The sequence below is a fragment of the Asterias amurensis genome, chromosome 3 (genome assembly GCF_032118995.1).
Source record: "Asterias amurensis chromosome 3, ASM3211899v1".
In the NCBI taxonomy this organism is placed as follows: Eukaryota; Metazoa; Echinodermata; class Asteroidea; order Forcipulatida; family Asteriidae; genus Asterias; species Asterias amurensis.
This window is the reverse complement of record NC_092650.1, coordinates 11,497,930-11,516,897: the sequence shown is the minus strand read 5'-3', so window position 1 is coordinate 11,516,897 and position 18,968 is coordinate 11,497,930. Positions and strand designations below refer to the sequence as shown.

The window sequence follows — 18,968 nt, the reverse complement described above, 5'->3', positions numbered from 1 at the left end:
TTTGCCTGAAATAATGTTATCATCAAATTTTGTCTGAAATTATCAAATTTTGCCTGAAATTATCAAATTTTGCCTGAAATAGTGTAGGCCTACAAGACTGTAGCGTTGTGTAATCATCAAATTTTGCTTGAAATGATCAAATTTGCCTGAAAATAAGAACTATACAGTAAACAAGCCTTGTGTACTTTCCCTGGAATTATCGCATTTGACCTGAAATTGTGTACATACTTACCAGGTTTTGCCTGAAAGTGTGTATAAAGCCTTGTGTGCCTGAAATTATCAAACTTTGCCTTAATAATATCAAACTTTGTCTAATATTGTGTACTTGTGTACCCCCTAAATTCTGCCTACTGATCAAATTTTGTCTGAAGTTATCAAACTTTGCCTGAATTTGGCCTTATGTGCTTTCAAAATTTGCCTGAAGCGATCAAATTTTGCCTGAAATTGTATACAATTGTGTACTAAACAAGATCACCTGGCCTTGTGTATGCACCAAAGTTTGCATGAAATGGTCAAATTACACGAATTATCCTTGTTTATCATCAACATTTGGCCTGAAATTATCAAATTTTGCCTAAAAATCTATTCAAGGCTAATGTGTACACTACTATAGCCATTTGTATTTACCAGGTTTCGCCTGAAAGTGTGTATAAGGCCTTGTGTGCCTAAAATTATCAAACTTTGCCAGATGTGTACTTGTGTAATCATCAAATTTTGCCTGAAATGTTCAAATTTTGCCTGAAATAGTGTACAAGACTGTAGCCTTGTGTACTCCCTAGGTTCTGCCTAAAAACAAGTCCATACTATAACCTTGTGTACTCATCAAATTTTGTCTGAAAGAGTTTACAAGACAGTAGCCTTGTGTAATCATCACATTTTGCCTCAAATGATCAAATTTTGCCTGAAAATAAGTACAAGACTATAGCCTTGGGTAATCATCAACTTTTGCCTGAAATTGTGTACTTGTGTACAAGACTATAGCTTTGTGTACTCCCTAAATTCTGCCTAAAAACAAGTGCAAGACTATAACCTTGTGACCTGATCAAATTTTGCCTGAAATGATAACATTGTACCTGAAATTATAAAAATTTTCCTGAAATAGTGTAATCATCATTTTTTTTTTCTGAAATTATCAAATTTTGCCTGAACTAGTACACTGTAGCCTTGTGTAATCATCAAACTTTGCCTGAAATGATCAAATTTTGCCTGAAAATAAGTACAAGCCTATAGCCTTGTGTAATCATCAAATTTTGCCTGAAATTTTCAAACTTATCCTGAAATAGTGTACAGGACTGTAGCCTTGTGTAATCATCACATTTTGCCTCAAATGATCAAATTTTGCCTGAAAATAAGTACAAGACTATATAGCCTTGTGTAATCATCAAATTTTGCCTGAAAATAAGTACAAGACTATATATAGCTTTGTGTACTCCCTAGGTTCTGCCTAAAAACAAGTCCATACTATAACCTTGTGTACTCATCAAATTTTGTCTGAAAGAGTTTACAAGACAGTAGCCTTGTGTAATCATCACCTGTTTAATCATCAAATTTTGCCTGAAATGATCAAATTTTGCCTGAAATTATTATCAAACTTATCCTGAAATAGTGTACAGAACTATAGCCTTGTGTAATCTTCAAACTTTGCCTCAATTGATCAAATTTGGCCTGAAAATAAGTACAAGCCTTGTGTAATCATCAAATTTTGCCTGAAATAGTGTAATCATCAAATTTTGTCTGAAATTATCAAAAATTTTCTGAAATTATCAAATTTTGCCTGAAATAGTGTACAAGACCTTAGCCTTGTGTAATCATCAAATGTTGTCTGAAATCATCAAATTTTGCCTGAAATTATCAAATTTTGCCTGAAAATAAGTACAAGACTATACGGTACACAAGCCTTGTGCACTTATCAAATTTTGCCTGAATATATCAAATTTTGCCTGAAATTGTGTACTTGTGTACAAGACTTGTGTACTCCCTAAATTCTGCCTTCAAACAAGTACAAGACTTATATAACCTTGTGTACTGATCAAATTTTGCCTGAAATGATCAAATTTTGCCTGAAATAATGTTATCATCAAATTTTGTCTGAAATTATCAAATTTTGCCTGAAATTATCAAATTTTGCCTGAAATAGTGTAGGCCTACAAGACTGTAGCGTTGTGTAATCATCAAATTTTGCTTGAAATGATCAAATTTGCCTGAAAATAAGAACTATACAGTAAACAAGCCTTGTGTACTTTCCCTGGAATTATCGCATTTGACCTGAAATTGTGTACATACTTACCAGGTTTTGCCTGAAAGTGTGTATAAAGCCTTGTGTGCCTGAAATTATCAAACTTTGCCTTAATATATCAAACTTTGTCTAATATTGTGTACTTGTGTACCCCCTAAATTCTGCCTACTGATCAAATTTTGTCTGAAGTTATCAAACTTTGCCTGAATTTGGCCTTGTGTGCTTTCAAAATTTGCCTGAAGCGATCAAATTTTGCCTGAAATTGTATACAATTGTGTACTAAACAAGATCACCTGGCCTTGTGTATGCACCAAAGTTTGCATGAAATGGTCAAATTACACGAATTATCCTTGTTTATCATCAACATTTGGCCTGAAATTATCAAATTTTGCCTAAAAATCTATTCAAGGCTAATGTGTACACTACTATAGCCATTTGTATTTACCAGGTTTCGCCTGAAAGTGTGTATAAGGCCTTGTGTGCCTAAAATTATCAAACTTTGCCAGATGTGTACTTGTGTAATCATCAAATTTTGCCTGAAATGTTCAAATTTTGCCTGAAATAGTGTACAAGACTGTAGCCTTGTCTATATATCACATTTTGCCTGGAATAGTGTACAAGACTGTAGCCTTGTGTAATCATCAAATTTGCCTGAAATTATCAAATTTTGCCTGAAATAGTGTACAAGACTGTAGCCTTGTGTACTCCCTAAATTCTGCCTAAAAACAAGTACAAGAGTATAATAGCCTTGTCTATATATCACATTTTGCCTGGAATAGTGTACAAGACTGTAGCCTTGTGTAATCATCAAATTTGCCTGAAATTATCAAATTTTGCCTGAAAATAAGTACAAGACTATACTGTACACAAGCCTTGTGTACAAATTTTGCCTAAATATATCAAATTTTTCCTGAACTTGTGTCCTTGTTACTCCCTAAATTCTGCCCCATAACAATTTTGCCTGAAATTAACAATTTTTGCCTGAAAAAGTGTAGGCCTACATGCTACACCAATTTTGGCTTGAAATAATCAAATTTTGCCTGAAATTGTATACAGTCTTGTGTACTTAACTAGGACACCTGTCCTTGTGTACTATAGCCTTGTGTTTTCACCAAAGTTTGCCTAAAATTATTAAGGTTTGCCTGAAATACTGTACAAGACTGTAGCCTTGTGTATCATCAATTTTGCTGGAATTATCAAATTTTGCCTGAATATATCAACATGAAATTGTCTACTTGTGTGCAAGACTTGTGTACTCCCTAAATTCTGCCTAAAATCAAGTACAAGGGTGTACTAGCCTTGTATACTTAAAACATTTTGCCTTAAATAGTGTACAAGACTGTAGTCTTGTGTAATCATCAAAATTTGCCTGAAATTATCAAATTTTGCCTGAATATATCAAAACTTTTCCTGAAATTGTGTACTTGTGTACAAGACTATAGCCATGTGTACTCTCAAAATTCTGCCTAAAAACAAGTAACTTGTGCACTTATCAAATTTCGCCTGAACATGTCAAAATTATGTCTGAAACATCCCTAAACTCTGCCTAAAACAAGTACAACGGTGTAATACCCTTGTGTACTTATCACATTTTGCCTTAAAATAGTGTACAAGCCTTGTGTAATCATCAAATTTTGCCTGTATATATCAACAATTTTCTTGAAATTGTATTTGTCCACTCCCAAAATTCTGCCTAAATTGTGTATAAGGCCTTGTGTGCCTGAAATTATCAAACTTTGCCAGGAGTTGTGTACTTTATCAAATTGCAAGACTATAAATAGCCTTGTGTACTGATTAAATTTTGCCTGAAATTGTGTACGCAGCTATTGTGTACAATATAGCCTTGCGTACTTATGCCTAAACATGTGTACAAGGTAAAAGTCTTGTGTTCTTATCAAATTTTGTCAATTAGCAAATTCTGCCTGGCAATTAGCAAGATTTGCATGAAAATGTGAACAAGGCTATTGTGTACAAGCGATAGCATTGTGTACTTGTGAAATTTCTCCTTAAATTGTGTACGCAGCTATTGTGTACAATAGCCTTGCCTACTTATCAAATTTTACCTGCAATTATCAAATAATGCCTGGAAATTGTGTATAAAGCCATGTGGACATGTACTTATTAAATTGACAATAATCAAATTCTGCATGAAATTATCCAGTTTTGTCTAAAATGGTGTACAAGGCTATCGTGTTCAAGCCTTGTGTTCTTATCAAACTTTACCTTGTGTATACTAATCAAACTTTGCCTGAAATGATCAAATTTTAGCCTTTTTAACGTATGAAATTGTGCCTGAAATTATCAAAGTTTGCCTGAAATTGTGTACAAGCCTATTGTGTACAAGTACTTGTACAGAGTAGCTAGGGTAGAGCAGATGAAAACACAAGTTGGTTTAAACCAGCAGCCTCAAGCATGTTCAGAAAAACCTTGGATTCTTTGTTGTTGGGATCAAAAACATGAATGTTGAACTCTCTGACCAGAGCGGTTTTACAGTCCAAAACAGTGGTAGATTTGGTGACAGTCGAAAAATGAGCGTGTCAAACCTCAGGTTGTTTCTTGAAGAAAGAAGTTGACAAAAGGCACAGAGGCTATTCAATTCAATTAAAAAAACTTTAATAATCTTCAATAGTCAATTAATTCAGTTGGCTTGCTTCATATAAAACATTTACAGTTACGACTGGAAGTAGACAAAATACAATTAGTTAAAAATATATAGATTACTTGGCACAATGACAAGAAGCAGGTAAGTAAGAGTTGTGTGAAACCACAGCAATTACAGACAACTGAATAAATATAAAACACATTAATTGAATATACATTAATAAGAACCACAAAACAATTTATAAATACAGTGTAAACAGATAAACGGTGGTGAACCAGACCTCCAAATAGCTGACACCCAGCATACAAAAACGGTTGAAAACAAGTGCAAAACAAAAACCACTCAGAACAGGTCTGAATGTAACAAAACAGAAATTTCCATCTATTTGGGGGGGGGGGGGGTGGTCATTGTTAAACAATTGCCTAAGTACATAATTATCTCTTAAGTATCTGTCGCTCACTGACCTTGGTTAAGTCTCTCTGTGGCTCTCTGATAATTTTGAGACCCAAGTCTAACAATCCTTTTCAAACTGTTTTTGTTCTTGACACTTAAGTTACAAAATACAAGGAAATAAATGAAAAACATAACACACTTAAACAACTGATAAACAACTGATAAAACAGACTGTTCAACTGTTGAACAGAACAGGGCCAAATTTCAAAAAGCTGCTTAACGGTTAGCAATTTATTTTGCTTAACGTAGCAAAAATAATCGCTTAAACCATGGAGGATGTACACATATTTCACGAGGTTAAGCACGTAAACAAACGGCACACACAAGATTGTAAATCATTTGCTGCAGCAAAATAGAAGAAGGTAGGCCCCCTACTGACAAAATGGCGGGCGATATAAATGCAGAGTGGCAATAAAACAAAAGTTAACGCCTTCTCTGTCTTCCATGTACTATTTGTAATGGTTCAAAGCGCCACTTGGAAGGTTTACACAACTTGAGAGAAAATAAGAAGATAATACTTTGTACATCATTCCTTAAACATTTCAGACGTGTTTACTTCGCTACACCTACCATACAAACACACGTCAAATGCACACCCAAATCAATGCTGCACGCCACACCAATAACATATTGGAATAATGTTGCACTGTGTGTGTGTGAAGGGCCCAATGGCATAGGGCTGTTTAACAGTAAGAAAATTTGTTTGCTTAACATAGCAACAAAAATTGCTTAAGCGTAAACCTGATTCACGAGCGGTTGCTAGCTTAGGCACGTAACATTTTAGATGTTTGCTTCAGCAAAAAGCAAGGTGATGACAAATTGGCGTGCGAAATAACTGCGGAGTGGCAAGAAAAAAAGTCATCACCTTCTGTGGTCTGATATGTGTTATTGTTTAATGGTTAAAAGTGCCCCTCGAAAGGTTTACACACTAACTTGAAAGTACACAAGAAGATAATACATTGCACGATCATTTGTGAAGCTTTTTAGACACTTGTTTGGGTCACTACACCTACCCTCAAACACACATACAGTATACACCGCTGCTCCGGCACAATACAACATTTGCAATAATGTTGCACTATGCGCTGTGTGAATGGGGTGCAAATGCATAAAAGAGGCTTGAAGGACCTTTAGAGCCTCTATTATGAAAGGTTTTTGATAATAATTATTTTGAGTAATTACCAATATTGTCCACTGCCTATAATAAGTGAAACAAAGAAAGAGTACAATACATAATAACACAACTTATTAACCCAAATCACCTGATGTCTTTAAATGTATACAGCCTTTTTCACAGCAACCGTCTCAATGTGTTTTAGTGCCCATGGCAAAAAACATTCTCTCAGCTAATAGCAAAACTAACACCTGGCACATGATGATGAATTGAGCTGTAAGAACCTGACTCTCGATCATGAATATGTATGAGGTATAGTAACCTGTAATAATAAACAAAACCACAAACAAAAACTTTAAAGGCACTGGACACTATTTTATGAAGTTGCAAGTTCTCCGGAGTTGATAGGGATGGTATTTGAATGTGCAACAGACTCTGCGACAGAGATTTGCTGATGGCCTCTCTTGGTCGGCACGCTGTTCTCTTAGAAGATTGTACACGAATTGAGTGCTGACCAGTAGTATGGCATATGACTATGAACATTTATGGATACCAGTAAAAAAAAAAGATTGAGAAGGGGAAGTAGAAGATGATGGAAAAGGAGTGCAGTGAACCTATTCAAAAACATTGTTGTGCTTCCATTTGGGCCTCACATATCTGCAGATTTTGTAGTATTAAATAAATAAAATTAATAATAAATTTCTTTTAGCGCGCATTTAACAATTACCATCTGAATGAGCTTGCATTGATTTAACGTCCCACTAAAATACTGGGTCCTACACACTTCAAGATGAATTTATCTTGGTTCATGAGTAGGCCTGGGCGAATTATTCGAATATCCGGTTAATGGCGAATAGGTTTTCCTATCCGTAACTGCAAATGCCTTTTTTTTCTTAACCGGATATCCGCATAAGGCGCGAATACCTATTTACAAACCGGATAATTCTGTAATTACAACCGAGTAACCGGATATTCTTTAATATCCGCATATCCGCGGACGTCGGGCGACAACTGATATGAATGTTTTGTCTGAATCCTTATGAAACTTCTATTAAGACAGCATAAAACAGCATATATTAAGTATTTAACTATGCTCACCTCCGTGAAGAGTTAAAACAATGACATTTCTGACGTAATTTGTTCAAAGATTACAAAAGTTTTCCTTCACGTAGAGTCAATCACGATCAAAAGAAAAAGCAAATCGCCATCTTTAAATTAGATCCGGTCCTTTTTATGAATGAACCGAGTGACACTGTCTAAAACTAATATCAATCCGCCCATAAGATCTCATTCACAAACGAACAGCGCCCTCTAGCGGCAAAAAAAAAAATTATTTTAATTTTTTTTTTTTTTTTTTTTTTTTAAATAGCGCCCTCTAGCGGCAAAAAAACTATTCGAATATCCGGTTAATTTCGGATAGTTGGCCAGCGGTATCCGAATAACAAAATTTCACTATTCGCCCAGCACTATTCATGAGTAATGAACTTTTGAATTACGAAATTTGAAGTAAAGGTCACATGGTGTCATACTTCAAGCAAGACTTATAACATAATTATTTATTTGCAAAAGTGCTTTGATATGCAACTACCTTGTAAGCTAACTATTAGTAATTAATGTTCTCATGTCAAAATAAATAAGAAAGTTAATTAATTAGTTTCAGCTAATTATTACACTTATTATTTCATGACCTTAGTTTAAATATGATATAGAATCAGACTCAGTTGTGTGTCTTAGCAACAGGACTTATTAAAAAAGTCCCTCATAAGTTTGTTGACATCCATGAGAGGATTGAAATTGTGCATAATATTTATGTAAGTATCAAATGGAAGTGCTCTTTTCTTTGTCCTTTCAACATGTTCAAACATGAAATTCTAGGCCTGCTCATGAGTCTGTCTACACTGCTCTCCCTTTCAATGTTGGTTTTACATGTATCTTTCACACAATGATTTGTTGTCATGATAATTCTTAGCAGTATTACCTGAGCGTCCCTTGTTGCTAGGCAACATCTTAGCAGAATATGAACAACTGAAGAGGTTTTTCAATCATGCGTATCTTGTTTTCTTTTGTGCTTGCTTGTCTGGTCATATGCCTCTTACAGACCTGTGAAGAAAATGATTTGGGGTTGAAAAACAAAAGTGACTAAATTGGGACTCGAACCAAAGACCTCCAGATCAACGAGCTGGCGCTCTACCAACTGCGTCATCTAGCCCTATGTTGGCAGTCTCCTCTTTTTAAAAATATTTTTGTTTGGGGTGAAAGTCAAAAGCCATACAACCAATAACTGTCATGTGTCAAGATATCTCACCCAGTGTGTGATGCCTGGCTACACTGCAGCTGTATGGCTGTGACTGACACTCCCCGGCCGAACAAAGAGGTTGACAAAAAAGGGTGACCGTTAACATAGGGCTTGATAGCTGAGTTGTTTTTTTATAATGACCCCAAACTGCAAGCAATTAGCATACCACAAGCTTCAAAAACATTGAGAGGGAACCAGTAGCTCTATCTTGATGCATCGTTATAAAGGGCTTCAAAGGGCTTATATAGTCTTCAACATAGAACGTGTCACTCACAGGATTAATTTAGATATCCAAATAGGATCATTCAAAATCACACCTCAAGGTGTTTGTTTTGGCGACTAAATAATTAAATTGAAACTGTTTGAATTCTGGACGCAAAGCTTCAACACAGGAGTTCAGTAACTGTAAAACCTATTTGTTAGCAGTACTGGAGTGTAGCAAATTTATTTATAGATAAAATAACAAAAGATTGACAACAACTGACCTGGTATGTTGCAGGACGATGACAAAGATTTCACTGCAGTAAAGTTTCAATCGTACTTTATGGGCTCGAGTCTCTTACAAGAGGCCTTACTGCTGTGGTGCCTGTCCGCAAATTTTCTCATACATCTCAGAGTGTCATAGTCTCAACAACTCCTACAAGTAAAATAAAGAATGGGGAATTGAGCAAAGAAAAATTTGCCCAGTCTGTTCCCTTTAGGTTTATTGGTTTTTTTTTAGCGCGTACAAACATCCAACAGGCCCCCCATGGTTTACTTTCAGTACTGTGCTGAACGCAAGTTTTTGACACTATTGATAATTACTCAAAATAATTATTCTCATAAAACCTCACTTGGTAACGAGTCATGGGGAGACATTGATAGTATAAAACATTGTGAGAAACGGCTCCCTCTGATGAAGTGAAGCAGTTTTTGCTTAGAAGTAGTTTTACATGAATTTGATTTCGAGACCTCAGATTTATAAGGTCTCGAAATCAAGCATCTGAAAGCAGATAACTTTGTGTGACTAGGGTGCTTTTTCTTTCTCGCCACTCAGACAACCGTGTCAAGCTAACATTACTACAGGTTTGGTTTTTATGCATATGTTGAGATACACCAAGTGAGAAAACTGGTCTTTGACAATTACCAATAGTGTCCAATGTCTTTAAAGCCATTGGACATTTTCTAAACAGAACAGAAATTTAAAGTTCACAGATTTACAGATAACTTACAAGGCTTACAGAAGTTAATGGTGTAATTTATATATGTAAGTTGTGATACCTGAAGTGCAGGCATTTGGACAATGCTGTTCACCGATGCTGTGTGATTGCTTTAAATGAAGAATGCATACAAATTTGAAAAAAAAATTGAATAAATAAAAATCAACAAATGAATTTTTACATTTGTTACTTTTTGCAAAACGAAAAATTAGAAGACGTATTCTTGATAAATAAACCCCATATACCAGGAGCTCCCAAGAAAGTGTATGCGACCCATACAAATTGCAACAAAGCATGTACACAACTTGAGGCTTTGTTTGTTTCCTCATCGAAATTGCACTGAACTGGTATTCATCGTAGTTTCTGTCCATATCAATCTTGCCTTCTCCCATTTGCTATTGTAAAAAAAAGAATGTCAGATTGACTGACGTGAATGTCCTTTTTGATAGTGACTAAGTTGTTGCTTGAATTGGTGTTGAAGAATGATCCATGGCCGCAGTGGGGTTTATTGGTAAACGTTTGAAAGTGTAGGTCGACAGAATTTAAATTACCTTGAGGTCGTGATCAGAGGTGGACATGATCACAGTCAACCCCTACCTATACCTAAGCCCTAAAGCAAACCCTAACCTTCAACCTATCAAGTCTGTATGCAGATCCTTAAATCCGTCAAGAAGGCCAGACAATAGTACCGATAAACCATAAACAAAATCCAGATCTTGCGATCCTCAAGAAGTCCCTACCAAAAAACAACCACAGGCAACAGAATGTCACCATCTGAGCTCCAACCTCATGAACCAAATCCAACCACATCTTGTAAGCCGACGAGAGTAACGACACTGTGGTCATATCCTCCTTTGACTATGATCACAAGGTGACTGAGATTCTGTCGACCAAGAAAACCCCATGGTAAATTTTCATAAAACATCCAACTTAATGGTGTTATCTCTTATGAGCTTTTCAGGGCAGCAAGTTAAAATACCAATTAAATTCAACGTTCGATCTCATTGTTTTTTTACCATTTGAAAGTGATTGTTTTCACAAATTCTTTCATATGAGACACCAGTCAAGCATTTTGGTAAAAATGAGTCTCCGGTACTTTCTTGGGAACTGTCCGAGTGTAGTTGCATGGTGAAAATGTGATGGTAATGAGTTCCATACATTTTGAGCAGCAGAAAACGAGTAGTGAACCAGCTTAAAGACAGTGCGATGTTTGGCCAAGAGGTTCTCTGAGGAAGAGCGTAGAGAACCCACTACAAATGCTGACCTAGAGGATGTCCTGTAGGAGGTTTTTTTTGCCTTTTATTTCTTCAAAGTTTAACCCCTTTGGCCGTCTTCATACTAAAAATGTATCCCACATCCCTGTGCTACAGTCACACACACATTTCCCCGAGTTTCATGACAGTTTTGACTATTATGCTTCGGCTGAAAAATCACATCTATAGCAGTCTAAACTTTCCAAAGGAAGAGGTAAGTGCTTCCACAGCACATGGGTTTGATGTTTTCATGTGAATTTTTGACATTTGGACAGAGAAACACTTTGTTGTCGACCGTCGCATGTTAGAACAAGTTATGTATCAATTTAAAGCTTAAGAAACACTCTTTCTAGCCATATTACTTTTGTAAATTTTGTCTCGTGTTCAGTAGTTATTTTTCATATAACTATATATAATTATAAAGTTTCTGAAAACAACTTTTATTTTTATATGTGAGGCCAGCTTTTCTTAGTTACTTGGATTACGGATTCGCATGCCAAAAAGGTGAGCGGGCAGCAGGGAAAACATTAGACATATACATCACATTTTTTTGTTAACACAAAGACAGTAAACACTGTTTCAAATTACCCAAAATAGCCCCAGTAGAACCTTTTTTGTAGTCCAAGGCGTGGAAATTATTTTCCCAATAAAAACCCACATTTTTATGACAAAACTTTCCCCCGATGTCACTTACAGTAGCTTTTTTGTGGGGAGTACTTACCACGACAAATGTGCCCACTCGTTTTGGTGAAATTTTGTATAATTTTTTGCTCAAAAAATTTACCGTGCGTACAATACAAGCGGCGAGTTGTCAGAGTGTCAAGTTGTTTGAGGTTGGGTTGTCTTACCTATCGAGTTGTCAGTCTGTCTAGTTGTCCGAGAGACGAGTTGTCTGACCTATCGCGATTTTATACTAAAGTTGTTCGATGGATGAATTTTGTGGACTCGTGGTCATGCCTATCGGTAAAAAATCACAAACCGACGCGAACATCATCGACGATGTTAGTCGAGCGAGACTAGCTTCGAATTTGGTCTTAATTGAGCTCAATGGTTTTGTTAGTAAAAACCAAGTTCTGTAATGATCCTTTAAGTTGCTGGAGTTTATTCAGAAAGCCAACTACTAAAACAAACAATCTTGAAGCAGAATTAAAACAGCTCAACCAAATTAAGCTCATAAAGATTTTAGGGTTCATCACTCAGTGAGAGTTTTTTTCATTTTTGTTTTGCATCAGATGCAATGCAAAATTTTTAGTCCTTTTTGCCACTATTTTCATGTGACTCCGATGGCTGACCGATCTCAAACTTCTACAGGTTTGTCAGTTTATGTTTGTGGTAGATACATAAAGTGCTGACACTGACAACAACTTTTTAGCTAGCAAAAACAATTTTGTAATGTTCCTTTAATTTTTTACAAAAATAAGTCACGATAACAGCCCAGTTCTAAAATATAAGCAAGGTCTATAAAATAGGTCAGTAACATACTAATTTTCGTGGGAATATACTATGAAAATAGCTTTTTGGTTGTAGCGCCAGTTTTTGTGTAATTTGCCGCTAGAGGGCAAGACATTGACTAGCTTGGAGTGACAAAAATGTCTGTGTGGCACACGGGCATGACAAAGGTCAACCGGGACGCGCACTTTAATGACTAAAAGTACAGGTCAAACAGACGTTATGTCAACACAAAGAATATATTCAATTGTTCGTGGTTTTTGAATTCGGGTTAGAGTTAAACCTAATTTACCCATGTGATTCTCCAAGCCCATGACGCGTTGTAGCTATGTACCGTTAGTGGCAACAGGGAACTGATCATTTGCTGCTGTTTTGCATGTGTCTGCGCGAAAGCCAGATGTATTGGACAGTGGTCTACATGTAGGTATTGCGCTTTTCAATGATTATCAGATTAAATGTATTCCAGTGCTGTTGGCATGCTCTAACTTGACTGTCCAGGATCATAACAATGTTTGCTGGAAAATTTAGTTGCTTGCTGTTTGCTAAGCAATGACCAAATTTGGTCCTTGATGATGAACATACCTTCTCAGATTTGCTTATGTTGATTGTGTTGTGTGGATTCGCATGCTAAATATTGAAAAACAATTATTACCTGCAAAGGGATTGGTTCGTCGATACAAGTGCGAGTCCATGCTGCAATTCATGACCTTTTTAGTGTATCCAAATCAATCAGTTAGCACATCAATGATCTGACACCCCAATGATCTAACCTACGTACCCTAGCCCAACCTAACCCTAGCCCAAACCCATACCCTCCCATACCCTACCCTAACCCTCACCCCACCCTAACACTAAACCTAGCCTTACCACTTAAAGCCATTATACACTTTCGGTACAGAAATTTTTTTTAAAGTTCACAGATTTACAAATAATTTACAGGGTTTACAGAAGGTAATGGTGAAAGACTTCTCTTGAAATATTAGTCCATAAAATGCTTTACTTTTTGAGAAAACAGTAAAACAATATCAATTCTCGATAGCGAGAATTACGGATTTATTTTAAACACATGTCATAACACGGCGAAACGTGCGGACACAAGAGTGGGTTTTCCGCTATTTTCTCCCGACTCCGATGACCGATTGAACCTAAATTTTCACAGGTTTGTTATTTTATATATAAGTTGTGATACACGAAGTGTGGGACTTGGACAACACCGTTTACCGAAAGTGTATAATGGCTTTAAACCAAGACCTTGACCAAACACTTTAACCAGATGTCAGAACAAAGATTTTTAACCAAAAGGACACTTTAAAGCCGAATGGATGGACTCATCAGTGGTAAGCAGATAGTGAGTTATTTATGCATAGTCTGAAGCCGAAAATGCCTCGCTGACTGCCGAAGATGAAAGGTTGGAGCCTGCGTGTAAAAGTGTTACCATTTGGTGTAACTTGTTTGGTTTTTGGTAGCGCGAAATTCTATAGTCTCTATTTAGTTTGCGGAGAGTTGGTCAAGCAGCCCAGTTCTTTTTAAGTTGTATTTTGGCACCAGCAGTAAAAAAATGTCTAGGTTCAGAGAGTTCCTTATTTGGACTTGATTTTTGGTTTGGTTTGGGTATTGTGAAGTGGCACATTGAGAACATGGTATGTAGGAATGTAGGTGTGGTGAATTTGGGAAGGTTCGGTTGGTAGGGATTTAATGAATGTGGAATAGTATTGACGATGACTCTGGCCGAGTAGGGTCGCATTTATCGGGACAGAAAGGGGCTGAGAGTGGATCCACCCTAATCACCCTGCATTGTATTTTCACAGTTTGTAAATTTTCAGTACTGCGATCTTTGCTGGTGGTCTCCGTATGCCATTATGGGATGTGTTCAAGCAAAATGAGTAGTTTTTTTTACACTTGGCATTTTTTTATACATCTGAAAAGAGCATAAGCTATGCTTTACTACTTTGAAAGTCCATGTTCATAGAACCGTTAGTTCAAATAATGTACAAGGAGAAACACAAAGTGGTATGATTAACTGAAACAAAGGGAAAGAGGTTAAAAACTCCCTTTTTTTAGCGCGTACAAACATCCAACAGGCCCCCACGGTTTACTTTGAGTACTGTGCTGAACGCATTTGAAGTTTTTGACACTATTGATAATTACTCAAAATAATTATTCTCATAAAACCTCACTTGGTAACGAGTCATGGGGAGACATTGATAGTATAAAACATTGTGAGAAACGGCTCCCTCTGATGAAGTGAAGAAGTTTTCGCTTAGAAGTAGTTTTACATGAATTTGATTTCGAGACCTCAGATTTAGAGTATAAGGTCTCGAAATCAAGCATCTGAAAGCAGATAACTTTGTGTAACTAGGGTACCACTCTGACAACCGTGTCAAGCTAACATTATTACAGGTTTGTTTTTTATGCATATGTTGAGATACAGTGAGAAAACTGGTCTTTGACAATTACCAATAGTGTTCAATGTCTTTAAAGCTATTGGACACTTTCTAAACAGAACAGAAATTTAAAGTTCACAGATTTACAGATAACTTACAAGGCTTACAGAAGTTAATGGTGAAACGTGCGGAAACAAGGGTGGAATTACCTGTTATTGTCTCCCGACTCCAATGAGTGATTGAGCCTAAATTTTCCCAGGTTTGTTATTTTATATATGTAAGTTGTGATACCTGAAGTGCAGGCATTTGGACAATGTTGTTCACCGATGCTGTGCGACTGCTTTAAATGAAGAATGCATACAAATTTGAAAAAAAAATTGAATAAATAAAAATCAACAAATGAATTTTTACATTTGTTACTTTTTGCAAAATGAAAAATTTGAAGACCTATTCTTGATAAATAAACCCCATATACCAGGAGCTCCCAAGAAAGTGTATACGACCCACACAAATTGCAACAAAGCATGTACACAACTTGAGGCTTTGTTTGTTTCCTCATCGAAATTGCACTGAACTGGTATTCATCGTAATTTCTGTCCATATCAATCTTGCCTTCTCCCATTTGCTATTGTAAAAAGAAGAATGCCAGATTGACTGACGTGAGCGTCCTTTTTGATAGTGACTAAGTTGTTGCTTGAATTGGTGTTGAAGAATGATCCATGGCCGCAGTGGGGTTTATTGGTAAACGTCTGAAAGTGTAGGTCGACAGAATTACCTTGAGGTCGTGATCAGAAGTGGACATGATCACAGTCAACCCCTACCTATACCTAAGCCCTAAAGCAAACCCTAACCTTTAACCTATCAAGTCTGTATGCAGATCCTTAAATCCGTCAAGAAGGCCAGACAACAGTACCGAGAAACCACAAACAAAACCCATATCTTGCGATCCTCAAGAAGGCCCTACCAAAAAACAACCACAGGCAACAGAATGTCACCATCTGAGCTCCAACCTCATGAACCAAATCCAACCACATCACGTAAGCCGAGGAGAGTAACGACACTGCGGTCATATCCTCCTTTGACTATGATCACAAGGTGACTGAGATTCTGTCGACCAAGAAAACCCCATGGTAAATAACTTAATTTTCATAAAACATCCAAATAATAATGGCATTATCTCTTATGAGCTTTTCAGGGCAGCAAGTTAAAATACCAATTAAATTCAACGTTCGGTCTCATTGTTTTTTTTACCATTTGAAAGTGATTGTTTTCACAAATTCTTTCATATGAGACACCAGTCAAGCATTTTGGTAAAAATGAGTCTCCGGTACTTTCTTGGGAACTGTCCGAGTATAGTTGCATGGCGAAAATGTGATGGTAGTGAGTTCCATACATTTTGAGCAGCAGAAAACGAGTAGTGAACCAGCTTAAAGACAGTGCAATGTTTGGCCAAGAGGTTCTCTGAGGAAGAGCGTAGAGAACCCACTACAAATGCCGACCTAGAGGATGTCCTGTAGGATTTTTTTTTGCATTTTTTGTTCTTCAAAGTTTAACCCCTTTGGCCGTCTTCATACTAAAAATGTATCCCACATCCCTGTGCTACAGTCACACACACATTTCCCTGAGTTTCATGACAGTTTTGACTATTATGCTTTGGCTGAGAAATCACATCTATAGCAGTGTAAATTTTTCAAAGGAAGAGGTAAGTGCTTCCACAGCACATGGGTTTGATGTTTTCATGTGAATTTTTGACCTTTGGACAGAGAAAATTTTGAAATGAAACACTTTGTTGTTGACCGGCGCATGTTAGAACAAGTTATGTATCAATTTAAAGCTTAAGAAACACTCTTTCTAGCCATATTACTTTTGTAAACCTTGTCTTGTGTTCAGTAGTTTGTTATTATTCAAGAAACAACCTGTTGATTTTTCAGTTATTCAAGTACATGTATGTAAATTTGTTATTTTTCATGTAACTATATGTAATTATAAAGTTTCTGAACACATGTTTTATTTTTATATGTGAGGCCAGCTTTTCTTAGTTACTTGGATTACGGATTTTCATGCCAAAAAAGCTGAGCAGGCAGCAGGGAAAACATAGACATACATGTACATCACATTTTTTTGTTAACACAACGACAGTAAACATTTTGCCTTCTGTAATTATCACTGTTTCAAATTACCCAAAAAAGCCCCAGTAGAACCTTTTTTTTAGTCCAAGGTGTGGAAACTATTTTCCCAATAAAAACCCAAATTTTTATGACAAAACTTTACCACGACAAATGTGCCCACTCGTTTTGGTGAAATTTTGTATAACTTTTTGCTCAAAAAGTTTACCGTGCGTACAATTCAAGCGGCGAGTTGTCAGAGTGTCAAGTTGTTCGAGGTTGGGTTGTCTTACCTATCGAGTTGTCAGTCTGTCTAGTTGTCCGACAGACGAGTTGTCTGACCTATCACAATTTTATACTAAAGTTGTTCGATGGATGAATTTTGTGGACTCATGGTCATGCCTATCGGTAAAAAAAAAAAAAACCGACGCGAACATCATCGACGATGTTAATCGAGTGAGCCTAGCTTCAAATTTGTTCTTAAAATTACACCAAAACAACCTTGCACATTTTTCGGGTTCATGAGCTCTCCACAAAAGCATGAACTCCCTAATATTACCTACAGATTTGGCAAGTAAAATAGTTGTGTCTTCATAGGCACGCTCTTTAGGGGTGCTGACGTGCATAGAATTGCTCTCTTCACCAACATACACACAAAAGAAGACTCCATCATCTCCAAACAACGCCTCTCATGATATCTTTGATATAATGTTTTCTGTGCCGATTGCATGGTCCATTTAACCACATCGTGTAAATTACGTGTAAACAATAAAACGACCCATTCTCATTGATACAATGCACTGACCTGAGTCTAATCTTCTTCTTGCAAGCTTGAGTGCAGAACCGACCTTGACACAAATAATGATGATCAAACATATCTGCAAATAAAGATTTTAAACATAGATTTAACTGACCTGGATTTTTAACAGATTTTTGTGAAGAGCAAGGATAACAGCCATCAAAACAGATTTACAACAGTATGAACTGATGCCCCCATAAATGTTCTTTTCCACGTAGTAGGGTAGTATTTGACTTTCCACAAAAACTTGTTCCTGACAGGAGTGTTGCTTTTGTTCTTTTAAGATCAAACCCCTCTGTTTTTCAATAAGATTTTTGTTTTTAACCTGTGGTTTGGTGATAACACAAACTGTGCCATTGTGCTCTCATGCCCCCTACCTGTATATCATCTTGAAGCTACCTCTTTTTACATTTACACATACAAAACGCATAGGGTCCCAATAAAATGCTATCTATAGTTTGTAAACCGTTGTTCGTATATTAGTGGAGGAAAAAAAATGTTGTTTTTCAAAAGAGCAGGAAAAAACACAATTTAGGGCCAAGATAAATCTGTGTGGATCATTCTTTAGTAATGTTAAAACCACGCTTTTTGTACATGGACCAATGGTCATTGTGAACCAGTGTTGTCTGCAGATACCATCGATTACCAACCGTAAGGCAACCATTACTGAAATGCAAGGATTCTAAAAGACAGTGAGACTTATCAATTTGTGCAATTGTATTTCCTGGACGAGAGAGTAACGCTCAGTGAGAGTACAAAGAACAGTGTAGTCATGTAAACGTGAGGGGCAAAACATTTTGAGTACAGTGTTTTGTATTCGCTGTCACTCTATAAGCATATGATACAATTCATGGAGACAATACAGCAGAACAAGCTAACCAATACTTAGGTATGTATTCTCCTGTTGTATCTGTACCCGTGTCCGTCTAAACTGATGCCTTTTCATAATTTTGTCCTAATATTTCACTAATGGTTAGTTGTCACGATAATTCAAAGCAGTTTTACCTTAACATCCCTTGTGGCCAGACAACATCTGAGCAGAACTCAAACACTATGAGCTCATTCTACTATGAGCTTT

General features: G+C 36.6%; 1 long non-coding RNA gene across 1 annotated transcript; it reads right to left on the bottom strand.

Moving 5' to 3' along the window:
• Positions 1-5,241: 5,241 nt before the first annotated feature.
• LOC139935448 (uncharacterized) lies at positions 5,242-18,965 on the bottom strand. Its single transcript, XR_011785810.1, has 5 exons — positions 18,896-18,965; positions 17,897-17,969; positions 9,187-9,338; positions 8,384-8,505; positions 5,242-6,727 (listed from the first exon to the last, which is right to left on the bottom strand). It is a non-coding gene; the product is annotated as an uncharacterized lncRNA (long non-coding RNA).
• Positions 18,966-18,968: the final 3 nt, after the last annotated feature.